Consider the following 17500-nt stretch of genomic DNA (forward strand, 5'->3'; position numbering starts at 1 on the left):
CACACACACACATTTGATTAACATTTCAGCAAATGCATGCTAGCTATGGAGGATGAAACCTGCAAAAACAATAAATAAATAAATACACAAATAAATAAATAAATATGTGCATAAATTATTTATTTATTTATTTGTGTATTTATTTATTTATTGTTTTTGCAGGTTTCGCCCTCCATAGCTAGCAGTGGTAGCTAAGCTTTCAAACACCTACTCTGAGGATATTTTTATTTCTCTAGTTAATTAAACATTGATCTAGCTGATTAAAAAAGAAAGCTATACCTGAACACAGTTGCAACTTTTTTTTTCACTTTCACTTACATTTTCATTAACTTTACTGTGGGTGTGTTGTGGGTGGTGGTGAGTTAGTTTTCTATTCAAATCAAATCACTTAGCCTATGTATAGCAATAGTAAAAGTAATAGTTACCTTAGCAAGCACTGCTAGAAAGTGAATGTTATCGACACATCACTTGCTGAAGACCCCGGAGATCAGCCCACAAGCTTTTTGTGAGTAATCCAACAGAATCTCACAATTAACGCAGCTGCGATGACCTGGGATCAGGTGTGGCGCGGTGGTAATGAGCAGAGGTAACTGCTGAAATGACCCAACCACTGATCAGTAAGAAGTAAAGGAGAGAACCCACACACTTTTACACACACACACACACACACACACACACTTACTTCTTCACACACACACACCGGACTGAAAAAGAAAAAGGACAAGAAGAGATCACGAAATGCTGTACTCAAACTAGTATCAGCAGCACAAGCATTACTTCTTCACACACACACACCGGACTGAAAAAGAAAAAGGACAAGAATAGATCACGAAATGCTGTACTCAAACTAGTATCAGCAGCACAAGCACTATGGCTCAATATGCCACTAATCACCAAATCATTGTTTTATGAAATTCTAAAATAATTTTTAAAAAGTGCTGTATACCAGCACTGTATTTGTTCACTACCTTAATATGCCATCATTTTCAGTAAGAAAATGTTTACAACTCTTGTATATTTATCAAAATGACATTTCTAATATAAAATCTGGTAACATTCCAAAAAGATGACACGATTTTGAAAGATAATGCAGAAAAAACGTATTCTTAAAAGTAACATTTATTAAAACAAAAACTGCCACGATTTCAGAGTTGGCCAAATAACTTTGCTAATACAATACTAATGATATGCTGCGAGTGGTTTCAAGTACAGTGCCGTTATTGTTAACAAATCTATTAATAACTGTTAATTTTTGTTAATTAAAATAAAAGCTGAAATATATTATAAATATTATATGAAAAACCTGAAAAAATTGAAATGACAAACTGATGTTGAAGAACTAAAATGACTAAAACTACAACCAAAATGTATTATCAAATACAAATATACTTAAAGCTAAACATAAATATTTGTTTATTATATGAATTGAATTTATATTTATTATATAATTTTTTTTTATTATATTAAGGGAAAAACGAATGAAAAAAAACTAGAAATGCTTCCTAACTGAAATAAGTTGAAGTACAACAATTATTAAAAGTAAAGCTGACATACAATAAAGCTAAATATTAATATAATAAATATATATTAAATAATAATAAAAAAAATAAGGCACATTAGAAAATTACTAAAAATGTTAACTAAAACTAATAATAAAATACAACTGAAATTATTAAATAAAACCTAAAACAAAATATTGCTAAATGCCATAATAGTAAATAAATAATCCTAGAATATAACTTTTTCTTTAGCTGTTGCCAAAACATTGCAAGGTGGTTTGCTGGGAGTCAAAAAAGCCCATCCTCAAATTCTTCGGACACTTGTGGCCTTTTCAGTCCATGGGATTTTGAGCCTGTTTCATCATTTGCTTCATCAACCTTACGTCTGATTGCTTAGAAAAGAAATCTTTCCTCAATAAGCTTAATTATAATAAGAGTTATCTTTCACGTCCATAAAAATATGCAACGAGTGACACTGTTTTGTGCAGACAAGTTTTGTGCAGAAATATGCAGTAATAAGTATGAGCAACAACAACAGCGACACTCATTTTCGCATTAACTGAAGAAAAACTCAATATAAGCCATTCAGAAAAAGAAAAAAAGAAACCGCAAAGGCCCTGATGTCATTTTGAAGGTGAATCTTTGGCCTTGATCTCTGCGCTTGAGGGGGTTGAATATATAAGTGCTCTCCCCTACAGTGGTGCACTGACAAAGCTCACCCAAAGTCCTCTCAAGGTCCAGACCATTTGAAATCCAATTGAAATTCATATATCTATTGGATGTGTGTGGGGGTGCTTTAAGGGCAATGTTTACCCCCAGCCAAGTTCATCACTCTCTCTGGAGTGACAGAGGGGTTAACGATGCGCGGCCCGCTGGACAATCAGAGCAAATCAGCGCGCAGACGGATGACGGCTGGTACATCCGTGTGAGTCATAAGCTTGCATTTAGGGAACGGGCGGCTATCCCTCAATGCCGTGACAGTGCGGATGCTGCTCCGCTGACTGATCAGACACCAGAGAGACAGACAGCGGTCTGAATAATAGGGAGCACTACGGGGAGCGAGGCAGGAGGCATGAGCGAGCATTCATTAGCCCCTTCACTAATGCTGTGACTGGACACCGTACCCCTGACCTTCACTGTGACCTCTAAGATCACCTCCACAGCTGCAGACGGGCTGCACAAGGTCTGCCACCCTTCACCACCTGAAGTCACTCAGCGGGTCTGGAAATCAGCACCTGGAGCTTGAAAAAATCCAAACAAAAGATCTTGCTTGCTTAGTTAACAGGTGATTGCCTACAGCGCCTTTCGCTCGTTCTCACTGAGATCACAGACAAGCTCTGCAGGAAGGTGCCATCTTGACAGGAAAAGGAAATAGGCGAACGGCGAACTTCTGGGGACTACTTAGCTTAATAAAACAGACAAAATGTAGATGTTAGTGCTTCAACGGATCACAAATCTCACGGTTCGGATCACATTACGGTTTCTGACCCACGGATCGGAATCATTTTTCGGATCAGCATGAAAAGAAAAATATTTCAATTTAACTTGCTTTCCATTTATTACTTAAAGCGAAGTACTTCTTTGATACCACAGCAAATACTACTAGATTAACTAAGAAAGTTTAAACATGATTAAAGAGACAAGAGAACAGCCAGTAAAAATAAGAACAAATACACAAATTACAAGCATAGATAAATACAACAGAATATGTTACAAATAAAATAAGCTTGCTAGTATTCAAATACAGAAATGTAGTAATTAGGGAAAATAACACTGCATAAATTGAATATAAATTTTTATCACAGCTGTTTTGTTGTTTGATGAGCAGTATTTATAGGCCGCTGTCCCTTTAAGACCTGATGCACAGATCCGATATAATGATACACATCACATCCGATTTCTTTCTCAGCTGTTTCATTCACTTGAGACATAACTGATTGCGTTTACCTGAATGATTGTCGAGATGGTTATTTTGTCATAATTTTATGTGTATGTGTCTGTTTAGAGGATTCTGAAGAGGATTCAGTTCGGTGTTCGTGCGCTGTCTGAAACGCGTGTGTGAGCTTCATGTGTGTGCGGCTGTGCGCGTAGAGAACAGCGCGCGAGTAACGAAACGAGTTCCCTTTCGCCTTTTCTCTCTGGAATTGTTTAAAATTTGTTTGCTTGTGTAAATACGAACACATGATAAACTTATACTCTATTATGGTTCGATTTTGCAATTAATCTGTGGATCACATGCGTGCCGAACCGTGGGGCTTGGTCCGTACGGATCACGGATCAACTACGATCCGTTTAACCACTAGTAGAAGTATGTTTCTATTTTTTTGTTCTCAACTCAAGCATTTTTATCTTTCCTGCCATCTGAAATTTATTTACAAATATCAAATGTGTGATTTTTATTTTTTTCATTATGAATTTTATTTGCCATGTGCACTACCTACAAGTGTGGAGTCACTAAGATATTTTTAAAAGTTATTTTTTTATTCAGCAATGATGCATTAAATTAATCAAACATGACAGTAAAAACATTTTATATTGTTATAAAAAATATATATTTCAAATAAATGCTGTTATTTTAAACTTTCTATTCATCAGAGATCCTGAAACAAAGTATCATATTTTCCACACAAAAAAAATTAGCAGCACAACTGTTTCAACATGTTGATAATAATAAGATTGGGTTCTTATGTGACAACTAGCCCCTGTGAAAAACCATTAGAGAATCCTGAAAAAGTATCACATTTTCTAAAAAAGAAAAATAAATGAATAAATAAAAAATGAAGCAGCACAACTGTTTTTAACATGTTGATAATAATAAGAAATGTTTCTTATGTGACAACTAGCCCCGGTTCTTCTTACATATTCAAGTTTTAACAATTTCATATTTGTATGCTGTTGCTTGCCTTTTAGAGTTCATAAAGGATTTGCAGGTGAAATCTAATTAGCATATTAGAATGATTTCTGATTTCTGATTGAGTACATCAGGTGTGCCACAGCAGAGGAACAGTTAAGCTAAGTTATATTGCTTCCTTTAGCTTGGAGAGTGTAAGAAGAGGGTCTGCCAGTTTCCCATTTCTATCAGGAGATTAATGACATGATTGCCTAAATTTATTCTCCAGCACTTGTTTTTGGGTAAAAGGTTTATAGATATTCATTCTGAAGGTCTGCGGAGTGATTTGTGCAGTGTGAAATTGGTGAAGTGTAGCTAACCTTGTTAACTTCCTCAATTAAAGTCATGTCGCAGGCTTATTTCCGTGTGATTATACACTGAATGCCCTGGAACCGGCGTAATTGAGGGAAGGAACCTTTTCCATCAGCACCAATCTGCACTCACCTCCGCCACCCCGCCAGCCTACCACTGGGTCAGATATAAGCTTCTTCTTTTTTTTTGCATTTCTAATCATACTCTCCTTTATTCTGTTTTTGTCTTGGTAATTAGCAGGTAAAAACGCATTTACTTCGGCGGACTGCAGTGGGCAGAAACAGAGAACAGCGTGACATCAGATAAATCCCATGAGATAAAAGCACACTTCAATTTGATTTCACCTGCAAAAATGTCTTATGAACTATAAGAAGCAAGCAACAGCATCAAAAATATGAAATTATTAAAGGGGTCATATGACGTTGCTAAAAAGAACATTATGTAGAACATTATGGTGTAATGCAATATGTTTATGCGGTTTAAGGTAAAAAAAAACACATTATTTTCCACATACTGTACATTATTGTTTCTCCTCTATGCCCCGCCTTTCTGAAACGTGTCGATTTTTACAAAGCTCATCGTTCTGAAAAGCGAGGTGTACGCTGATTGGCCAGCTATCCAGTGCGTTGTGATTGGCTGAATACCTCAAGCGTGTGACGGAAATGTTACGCCCCTTAACACACTGTGATGCCGTCTCCCGGCACGGCGAGACAAAACCAATAAAACCCATTACAAACGAGGCATTTGTTGCATCCAGTGGGGACATAATTACTGATTATAATGACTTATACTGTGTTTAAGTAAACATAAAACCATGTCTGCTTTTGTGATGAGAGAAACGACAGACAACAAGCGCTACTCGCGTTTGAATCATCAGTGGCAAATTCTTTAAATATAAAAAATGTACTTACAGACAGTGAGTCAGAAGCACCAGACTGTCCTTGCAAAGTTGGAACTGCCCCACTTTATAGAACAGCCTTTGAGCACAGACCCATTGTATGCTACTCTGCAGGTTCAGTAAACAGTCTTACATAAAATGCGTCACACACAGTGGGCTTGAGTGAGCGGAGGCCGGCAGCCTCGAGAACGGAGTGGCCAGCGGGCGTGCGGCAACCACATGTGACGACCCCGGGCTAGACTCTGCTTCATCCACAGTGAAAGCCGATCAGGCGATCCACAGCGCAAAGTTGATGTATTTCCTCAGCGACCAGCACAGATCAGCTCTAAGCATGATGAAGTGGATATCGTCCTCTTTTGGAAGGCCAAACAAATCCAGCATCTCCACAACATGGCGCCAGCGGCAACAACAATACTACAGAAAGAATAAAAGTTATGCATTCTTTCTTTGCGTGAACATTTGAGCGGTGTTATGCAAATCTTCCCACACAGTGACGTAGACATGTGGGGGCGTGTTTAAACGAGCGATTTTAGAAGGGCATGGACAAGTCTTAGAGTTTATAAAGAATATCTCTTTGGATTTGAGACTTTAATCTTTGCAACTTTACAGATCTTCTTTATGCACCAAGAGCTTGTAACACTCCAAAGAGAAAGGAAAAATTTAATCATCATATGACCCCTTTAAAACTTGTACATGTAAGGAAAACCAGGGCTAGTTGTCACACAGGAAAGACATTTTTCCTAATATAAAGGAAAAAAGTGGAGGCACATGGACGTGAATGTATTCAATTTACTTTTGCATGTATAAGCACGCTCACTTGTCATAACCTTTGCCATCGATCCAGCCAATTACCACAACCTGGCCATAATTCATAAGCCTGGCAACTAACAGGCAATTTTCCATAAAGGGAATTTAATTAATTGCTATTTTGTTGCTGTTTGTGCATCCCTGATGATGTATTTATCTATGAGCTGCTTAAATATTGCTAGGACTTATGTTCATATACATGCAGTTCACTGTAATCCTCCTCGATCTCTTCTAATGAAGTTAAGCAGATTAGGGGAGATTTTTACAACACTCGCTGTGAGCACCGGATTCTGTCATCTCAACACACTCAATAAATCTATTCTTGCACCGTGGATCAGTGAGATGAAAGTGGATGAGAAATTAATTTAATACTCTTATTATTTTTTAAATATACAGGACTTTAATATAGTCACTTTAGAAGCTACTTTATATTCTAAGAAGTTGTAGGCTGTCAAGAAACGAACGATGATGAACAACCTGCTTAGCTATTTTAGTGACGATGAGGTCACTGTGCCGATTTACAGATTCCCGTCGCTGCATTACCTAAATTCTGTAAGTGCAAATGAATAAACTAGTCATCACAAACTAAACAAGTCAACTAAATGCTGCCACATGATCTGAAATGTTTGTGTAAGTGCCACAAATGACTGAACTATTCATTTAGATCAACTAAATGCCACTGTGTTATCTAAAGTTATCTAAACAAGTTATCACAAACTAAATAGGTACATTGAATGTCCATATATAAACTAAAAGTCTTCATTTAAGTACCATAAATGACTCAACTAGTCTTAAACAAGTCAACTAAATGCTGCTGTATGACCTACAGTCATTAAGTGCAACAAATGAACTAGACATCTCAAACCAAAGAGGTCAACTAAACATCACTGTATGACCTGGTCTTAAACAGGTTAACTAAATATCACTGTACAACCAAAAATCTCTGTTTTCGGTTAACTACCACAAATGACTGAACTAGTCATCACAAACTAAACAGATCAATAAAATTCCACCACACTATCAAAAGTTGTCATTTCAGTGCCAGTAAATGATTGAACTAGTCTTAAGAAAATAAACAAGTCAGCTAAATGGTGTCGTATGACCAAAAGTCGTTAAGCACTACATGACAGAACTAGTCATCACAAACTAAACAAATCAACTAAAAAACACTGTATTACTGTAGGTTAACTAAACATCACTGTTTAACCTAAAGTCTTTCTTTCAGCACATCAAATGATGAAACTAGTCATCACAAACCGGTCAACTAAATGCCACCTTATTATCAAAAGTTTTTGTTTAAGTGCCAAAAATCACTGAACTAGTCTTTAGAAACGAAACGGGTCAACTAAATGTCACTGTATAACCTAAATATTTTACTTTAAGTGCTATAAATGATGGAACTAGTTATCACAAACTAAAGAAATTAACTAAAAGCCACCGTTTTAGCTAATGTTTCAGTTTAAGCGCCATGAATGACTGAACTAGTCTTAAGAAACAAACGTGTCAACTAAATGCTGCTGACTTAAAGTCTTTAAGCACTACAAATGACAGAACTAGACATCCCAAACCAAAGAGGTCAACTAAATATTGTTACATGACCTACAGTCTTCGAATCGATTGAATCCATTATCACAAAGTAAACAGGTTAACTAAATTAATCTTTAAGTACAACAAAAGACAGAACTAGCTATTACAAAGTAAATTAATTAATTAAATGCCACCGTTTTAGCTAAGGTTGTGGAATTTCTGTTTTTCACTAAGCATGCATACTTGTTTTCTCAAAAACACAATCAAGTACATACATACTGCTTACATATTATTGTAGCCCAGTTTGTGCTGATTACAGTGTTATTAACCTTTAGCCATTAATATGTTTATAAGCAACTGAAAAAAGCACAAATGCCAGGGCACGTCAAAACTTCTCCTGGGCCCCAAAACACCCTCGGACCCCAGAGGGTTAAGCAGCATAAATAACTGAACTAGTCTTACGAAATTAAATGGGTCAACTAAATGCCGCCATATGATTTAAAGTGTTTGTTTACAAACGACAGAACTAGACATCACAAACCAACCTACAGTCTTCGAATTGATTGTATGCATTATTGCAAACTAAACATGTTAACTAAATTAATCTTTAAGTAGGCCTACTACAAATGAGAGAAAAAGAGATCACAATCTAACCAATTAACTAAATGCCACCATTTTAAGCTATAAAAGACTGAAGTAACCTTAAGAAACTAAAAGGGTCAACTACGTAAATGCCTCCATATGACCATCAAAAGTATTTAAGCACTACAGAACTAAACACAAACCAAAGAGGTCAACAAAATATTGCTACATGGCCTACAGTCTTCAAGCTGATTGAACCTGTTATCACAAACTAAACAGTTTAACTACTTTTAAAGTGGCAGAAATGACTAGTAAACACAAACCAAACACCAGAATATGACCTCAACTCTTCATTCAAGAGCCACAAATGACAAACGTCATGGCTTGAGTTACAGTATGTGTCAAAGTCGAATACTTCGTAATAATGGTTTGCACAGAAGTATGAGCAATAGTACTAGTGGTGCTGCCTAAGAACTAAAAAGAAAGAGACAAGCATGAAGACTGCGGCCGATATGGTGCTCCAGAGAGTCAGATTAAACATTGACAGGTTAGCCAAGTGCAGTTTGCTCCAGGTCGCCATATAGCTGATCTGGAGCCCTAAGGGACGCCTTCTCCTCGCACAAATGAATACCTTCGAGAGGCCGACTGAACGGTGACACTAAACTCATTTGTTCCCCAAATAATGAAGAATGACTCCCCCCACCACCAGTACTTTGGTCCTTGCCACATCTGTGACTGTTGCCATGGTGACCTGGTCTTACCTCACCGCTTCCCGAAGTGCTCCACACTCACTCAGAGTCGTGTGTTTGATGTCATCAAAATTGTTCTCTAGCTTCACGCAGCTCTGCGAGAGAGTGAGAGAGAAATTAGATGACAGAGGAGGTGCAGTCATTTGTTTGGATGTTTGTGTGTGCGCGGTACATCTCATTGATTGGGGCTGTTACACAGGCTTTGAACATAATCCACTCAAACATCATCAGCGAGACTGTTCCTCCGCGCTCTCATGCAGATTGTACAGCACTGCCAGGGTTGTGCTGCGTGATTCATCAGATGTGACACGGCCAACTCCTGGGCTGGTACGAAATGTCGAAGCGTTCTGGGGCTCGGACTGCAGTTGTCATGGCAATCGACCCTTCTCTAGCCCCTGACCCCTGAAGGGAGGTGAGGAGTTTGAATGAAACCTGCTGGTACAGACAAGCAGGTAATTACAAGGAGACACAATTTCCGCTCCTCTGTACTTTCGATTTAGGCCACATTATAAACTCAAGCACAAGTTGCACTGACAAACAAGCATACACAAAGGAATACAAAAAACAACCTCCGCTCCCAAAATTGGCCCAGATTCCTGCCCCATCAGGCTTGAGGGAAGTTTTATTTTTTAATTATCATTATTTTTATTTTTAATTATAAGCTTTTTTTTTGTTTGTTTTGTTTTGAGCTTTTTTTTCCTGACCTGTAAAACATTTTGAGCTGCAATTAAACTAATGCATTACTATTAAAGGGGTCATATGATGCGATTTAAATTTTTCGTTTCTCTTTGAAGTGTTACAAGCTCTTGGTGCATAAAGAAGATCTGTAAAGTTGCAAAGACTAAAGTCTCAAATCCAAAGAGATATTCTTTATAAAAGTTAAGAGTCAACCACGCCTACCTAAAACAGCTCGTTCTAACACGCCCCCACATATCTACGTCACGATGTGGGAAGATTTGCATTACACCGCCCAAATATTCACGCAAAGAAAGGTGTAACTTTTATTCTCGCTGTAGTATTGTTGCTGCCGCCATGTCGTGAAGACGCTGTGTGTTTCGTTGTGAAAGCGAAACTAATTTGTTTGGCCTTCCAAAAGAGGACAATATCCGCTTCGTCATGTCTGGAGCTGATCCGTGCTGGTCGCTGAGGAAATACATCAACTTCACGTTGTGGATCGCCGGATCGGCTTTCACAGTGGACGAAACGGAGTCCAGCCAGGGTCCTCACATGTGGTTGCCGCAAGCCCGCCGGCTGCTCCTTTGTCGAATCCGCCAGCCGTTCCTCACTCTAGCCTGCCACCGCTCACTCTAGGCCAGCCTCCGCTCACTCTAGCTTCCGGCCTCAACTCACTTAAGCCCGCCGTGTGTGACGCTGTGTGTTTCGTTGTGAAAGCGAAACTACTTTGTTTGGTCTTCCAAAAGAGGACACGACTAGAAATCAGTGGTTAAGTTGTATTCACAGCACTGTTCCAGAACAGTTCAACCCAAATATTCAGATGTGTGCAGCACATTTTCTGGAGGACTGTTTCCTGATCCTGGTAGAGTAGACTTTTTTATATTTAAAGGATTTGCCACTGACAATTCAAACGCGAGTTTTGAGCAGTGTAGAGTAGCGCTTGTATTTTGTCATTTCTCCGATCACAAATGCAGACATGGTTTTATGTTTACGCGGCGCGATGCAACGCTCATTTATAATGGGTTTTAATGTTTTTGTCTCATCACTCCGGCCAGACAGGGCATCACAGTATGGTAGGGGTGTAACATTTCCGTCACACGCTTGAGGTATTCGACCAATCACAACGCACTGGATAGCTGGCCAATCACAGCACACCATGCTTTTCAGTAGGGGTGCTCCAATCAGGATTTTTGAGGCCGATCACCAATCACAGAGAGCAGTATCTGCCGATACAGATCACCAATACTGATCTTTTTAAAGCCTTCTTTTTATTATTTATAACTATTTATATAGTGATACTCCAATCAGGATTTTTAGACATTTATTCAGGGCCTGAATTATATTTTTGAAAATGGGGCTCAGTCTCCAGGAGAGCGCGTGAGCGCTTAATGGTTAAACACTGGCAAGAATTAAATAGTAATGCAAATTATAAACTTTAGTGACGATGTGACACTGCCTCAATTGTGCAAGTGACAATCCCTGTGTCAACTGTGCATCGTGCAGCTCGCTTATACTGCAGATGCGATGTGGTGATTTGAAGACATTTGCATATTTTGAGAGAGAGCGCGCACGCTGATTCACTCACGCTGTTTTAGGTTTTCAAATTACTTTATAAGTTATTTAATGAAGAAAAATGAAGGTGAGTACCTCATCTCCAGCATTATAATTATTTCACCCGCGCCGGACAGAGACTGAGACATGCAGCTGCATGTCGTGCCAAACCTTCTCACAGCAGCGTCATCAGCTTGAGATCGTTTTTTTGAGATCGGCCTTTTTAGAGACTGCCAATCAATCATCCCAAAGCAATTATCGGCCGATAGTGATCGGTAGCCGATCAATCGGAGCACCCCTACTTTTCAGACGATGAGCTTTGTAAAAAACGATGCGTTTCAGAAAGGCGGGACATAGAGGTGAAACAATAATGTACAGTATGTGGAAAATAATGTGTTTTTTTAACCTTAAACCGCATAAACACATTTCACTACACCAAATACACAAAATAATGTTCTTTTTAGCAACATCATATGACCACTTTAATTCTTCTTATTATTATTATTATTATTATTAAAATAGTACATATACATACACTACTTTTTTTATAAATATATTTAATATTATTATTATTATTATTATTATTAATGTATTTAAATAGCACCCGTAATACTTATTGCTTGCACGTTTATTATTATTATTTTATTTTAAATACCAGTCTTTATACATATTGCTTGCACATTTATTATTATTATTATTATTATTATTATTATTAAAATAATCAGTGTTGGGAGTAACGCATTACAAAAGTAATAATATTACAGTAGTATATTACTTTTTGCTGTAGCGCAGTAATATAACGCATTACTAATACAATTTGGGTAATATTATTACTTGTTACAATCTCAGTAACGCAAGTTACAACAACTTATTTTAACTCAAAATTAAGTGGTGAATTTACCAACACCGCAAAACAGCACCAGAGAAAAAATTCCGCGGGTAAAATAATTTGTCTATTTCCTGTTGCTGGAATTAAATGGTTGAGATGACTGCAGAGAAGGATTCTACATTTGTGAGATGGACACACTCCTGTTATATTCAGTTCATCTGAGAAAAAATAAGAACGCATAGTCAGGTGAAATATGTGCGACACCAAACTCTCAACATGGAGAAATAGCACGAGTAAAACCTGGAAACACCTGGACTGGTGCCACTAACACTAAGCTATTGGAGAGAGCTGCGGGGTCGGAGAAGAGCAAAAAAAAGGCGGCGGACGAGTGCAGACAAGCAACAAAAATTAAGTTGAACTAAAAATAACAAAATCTGTTTTTATTAAATCATAGTCTATATATAAAATGAATGAATATGCAAAATATTTTACTTAAATAGGCTAATTAACAGATTGACAAAACCAAAGGAAAAGACTGAGAGATAGGATATGCTGCTGAGTTTGGTTCATATGCTATTTGTGTGGCGCGGCTCTCTACGAAAGTCTACGGAAAGGAAACCGAGATGACAGAAATAAAAGTAAACACTTTGCTGTCTCGAATGATCTGTATGACCAAAAATGACGGAGGATTTTTGTTTGTTTGTTTCCGCTGTTCGATCGTGCCGGCACTTCACGCACACACATAGCCTACATCATTGCAAACGTTGCAGACTGTTCATTATCAGAATTATCAGAATAACATACAGTCAGTCAACCAAACATATAGATACACTAGCTAATTTAAATAGTGCACACTGCGTAGTACAATCCGTGCTGTTCAGCCTCGAGCCAAACACACATTTGCTCATGTGACGAGGATGTTTTTTAAGCACGTTAAGTAAGCCAGGTTTACATAATAAATAATAGTTTAGCATTCAAATACATCGCAAATATAGACACATTTAATTGGATTAATGCTGAATGAGAGAGGTAGGCTGCACGAGAACGCCGTTTGCTTTCAGTTTTGCTTTGAATTAGCCTAATTTTGGCTTGTTTAGCAACTTATATTTTTCATTCTTTTCTTCTGAATCCATTCAAAATAGCCTATAGGCTAGGTATTGTGTTTATTGTTTGTACATTATAACACTTCGCTTTATTTACCGGTGTTATTTATGAATGTAATAATGCGGTTTGTGCTTATCTGTGTTTAACCTAAACTACAACGTAACATTAATGTAGACCTACATACCGGTATCTAAATATGATTTTATAATTTTATGCTATATAGACCTACCACATTACCCTCCACTGGATGTAGAATGAGCAGCCAGCAATAAACTACATTTTGGCATTTTATAATACTTCAGTGGATATTTTCGTGAAAGTAACTCAAAAGTAGTGTAACGCATTACAATTCAGAGACAGTAATATTGAAATGTAACTAATTACTTTCAAAAGACAATAACTAGTAATATATAATGTATTACATTTGGGAAGTAACTTGCCCAACACTGAAAATAATACATATGCATATACTACTTTTATTTATAAATATATTTATTATTATTATTATTATTAATTTATTTAAATAGCACCCTTCATACTTATTGCTTGCACGTTTATTTATTTTTTTAAATAGCACCCTTTATCATATTGCTTGCACATTTATTATTATTATTATTATTATTATTATTATTATTTAGCACCCTTTATACATATTTCTTTCACATGTATTATTATTATTGTTATTGTTATTATTAAAATTATACATATATTACTTTTGTTTATAAATGTATTATTATTATTATTATGATTATTTAAACAATTCAAAGAAGAAAAAATAAGAAAAAAAACACATCAGGATCAATCAATCAGTTTAATTCACTATTGTGAAGTAAGCTGTCTACTGGATCAGCCCATGTCTTCCTATCTTATCTACTGATAGTAGAGTTGGAAACTGACTTCAAGCTCAAGCCATGCGTGATGGTTGGAAAAACATGTAATGCAATTTCACATGCAAACTTTTTATTCATCCAGCTCTCAGGTGACAGTTGGTCCTCATTCAGAACTTGACAGCTCACATCAATCACAACCCTTGAAAGAAGTGTTTCCACTCAGTGGAACGATTCCAGGGATTCCTCTGCATTTAAACCTCTACACAAGGAAAATCATGTGACGAAGTATACCGACAGGACTAACAACGACAAATGTTAGTAATATCGGTCACACTTTATTTTAAGGTCTGATTCTCGCTATTAACAAACCATTAACTACAACTTCTGCTTCAATAAACTCATAATTGGCTGCTTATGAATAGTTAGTAAGGTAATAGTTAAGTTTAGGTATTGAGTAGGATTATGGATGTAGAATATGGTCATGCAGACTATGTGCTTTATAAGCACTAATAAACAACCAAAATGTTAAAAAAAAATATGCATGCTAATAAGCATCTAGTTAATAGTGAGAATGGTACCTATACTAAAGTGTTTTTGTATTTGACTGTATGGTTATGTGAATGTGGTAAGAAGCATGTAGTTGAACAAAAACTTTGCTTCAAAGAACGTTCTACTAATAAATCACTTGACTGATGTAAACAGTGTTCATATTTCTACTATGACAGCAGTGAGTTTGTCAGCACTGCTGCTTGAGTCTCATACAGTAGCAACGGTGTTTGGTGAGGCACGCGGCGGGCACGAGGAGTTTGGAATCTAATAACAGAGCGCGTTCACCCATTTTGACTGACATTCAATTTACATGATTACAGACAAAGTGCAAGTCAGAGATTTTTTTAATTACATTTCCCTCCCTCATCTTTCCATGCTGCTCTCGTCTAACTGAGTGGCATTAACAAATGTTTTATTTTATGTTGCTCAAACAATAAAACCACAATGATATGGAAATTGATAATTATTGCACTGTCTGAGCTTGTGGGTGACAAGGAAATATTGCATTGGGAAGGAGAGATATTTGGGAAATAATGTGCGTGGGCACCGCATTCTCAAAGCGCTCTCTCTGCGAGCTAAAGTCTGTTATTTGAATAACTCAATAACGGCGCTCGCACACACATATACAATTTACACTGCAAAAATCAAACTTCAGCTCCCTTGACAATCATGAGGGACAAAGAATAGCAAATATTCAAATATGACAATCAATTTAAAGGGGTGGGATAAGTTCAGCCTGAGAGTGAAATTGCTGGGACCAGAAACCCATTAGTGCCATACCATAATGCACCTATAACCTATAAATCTACAAGAAAAATTAAAATATCCCAATTTGACTATTAATGCGGCCTCAATGTAGAATAAACTGAATTGTTCAAATCTACAAAGTGTATTGAAAAAAAATTATATATAAAACTAGGTGGTATAATGTTTAAAAGTTTGGGGTCTCCTTTTTTTTTTTAAAGAATTTAATTGTGTTACAAATATTAAACATTAAAATGATCAAAAGTGACGTTTATTATGCTACAAAAGATTTCCGTTTTAAAATAAATGCTGTTCTTTTGAACTTTCTATTAATCAAAGAATCCTCAAATGCAACATTGTTTCGACTTTTTTTTCTATTTTTAACTTTAAAAATAATGTTTCTTGAGCATATTAGAATGATTTCTGAAGGATCATGTGACACTGCAGACTGGAGTAATGATGCTGAAAAATGAGCTTCGCCATCAAAGGAATAAATTACATATTAAAATATATTTAAAAAATACTGTACAAAACAGTTTTTTATTCAATTTTAAAATTTTACAATATTGCTGTTTTACATTAATACAGTGTAATAGTACATTACTATTACTGTATTTTTTCTAAAAAAAATAAATAAAAGCAGCCTTGGTGAGCATGAGACTTCTTTCAAAAACAAAAAAAATCTTCTGAATTTACATAATAACTATAATTATTAAATATTAAAAAGCTTTACTAAAAATATGTTTTGAGCAGCTTCCTATTCACACAGATACACTTGTCGTTCATATTCACACTCTACGACGAGCAGATTAACAGTCCTCCAGAGATTTAGAAACGTTTCGTTAGCATAAATGAGATTAATAAGACTCATTACATGTAGTGGTACGACACGCTCCTCATCAAATCTGTGATATGGTTTTTAAGGGATCCCTATCAATAATAGTTCTCAGCCAAAAATCTTCAATAATGACTGCGTCTTCCCTCTCCTCAGATGGAAAAAAAGAACAGACCCTAAAGACACTGACAAGACGACCAGCTGTATATGGAAATCTCATTAAAGAAAAAGCATGACAGAAAACAGCCCGTCCCGAGTCTCAACCCATTCAGATGATTCCAGTGCTGCTGGTAGCGCACACACAGCCAGCTGAGCAGGCATAAAAAGTCCTTTGTGTTTTCCTTTATACATTAAGAAGCATGTAAAGCGCAAAAAAGGACTTATTAAGGGTTTCTATTAACATCAAACCCCAACACTGTAATCTCCTCCCCTTCGCCTGAATGGATTAGGCGGCGGATGCGGTGCTCTAATCCATGTAGTGGAGGCTAAATCCTGTGAGGAAAAGGAGGAAAGTGTGGCATTATGGGATGGATGGCATTGGGGGAGGGGGGGTTTGAGGTATGCATGTTCCAGCAGATAAAACGCATTGATCACTGCACCTTTTTTCACCCGAAACTTACATCTTAGCGTAGTAGGGCCGATATCGGCTCAGACGCCGGCGATCGATAGCTGTGTTGATCTGTGGCATGTAATTGTGCCAGGTAATTAGAGATTAGTGCTCGCACACACTTTAAGTGTGTTTACACTGTTAAAGACTAAAGCCTGTGTTAAAGTAACGCATTGACCAGGCCATTGCATATCATTGGATGTTGGCCAGTTGGTGTTGGAGTAAAATTAATACAATGTCCAAACGAAGTAATGAAACTGAACATAAAACTGTTAAGAATCAGTTCACAGCCAATCAGAACATATTTAAATGTTCTATACACCATTACGAGGATCAATGTAATTTCAAAGTGGATGGGGCTAACCAGCACAACACCTGGTTATTATGATGCAGAGTAAAGGTCATAGGTCACCTCCTATCAAAAACAAATCTAAATCTTACAACAAAAGCCTTGTTTTAACATAACTGCAACCATCACAGATGTCAAGATGACAGATGTAGCCTCTGTATTA

The 17500-nt window shown here is 36.9% G+C and overlaps 1 pseudogene; it reads right to left on the reverse strand.

Moving 5' to 3' along the window:
* The window catches only part of LOC107560643 (dihydropyrimidine dehydrogenase [NADP(+)]-like), a 207859-nt pseudogene that overhangs the window by 155201 nt on the left and 35158 nt on the right, over nt 1-17500 (reverse strand).

The sequence above is a fragment of the Sinocyclocheilus grahami genome, unplaced genomic scaffold (genome assembly GCF_001515645.1).
Source record: "Sinocyclocheilus grahami isolate Dianchi unplaced genomic scaffold, SAMN03320097.WGS_v1.1 scaffold737.1, whole genome shotgun sequence".
Taxonomy (NCBI): Eukaryota; Metazoa; Chordata; class Actinopteri; order Cypriniformes; family Cyprinidae; genus Sinocyclocheilus; species Sinocyclocheilus grahami.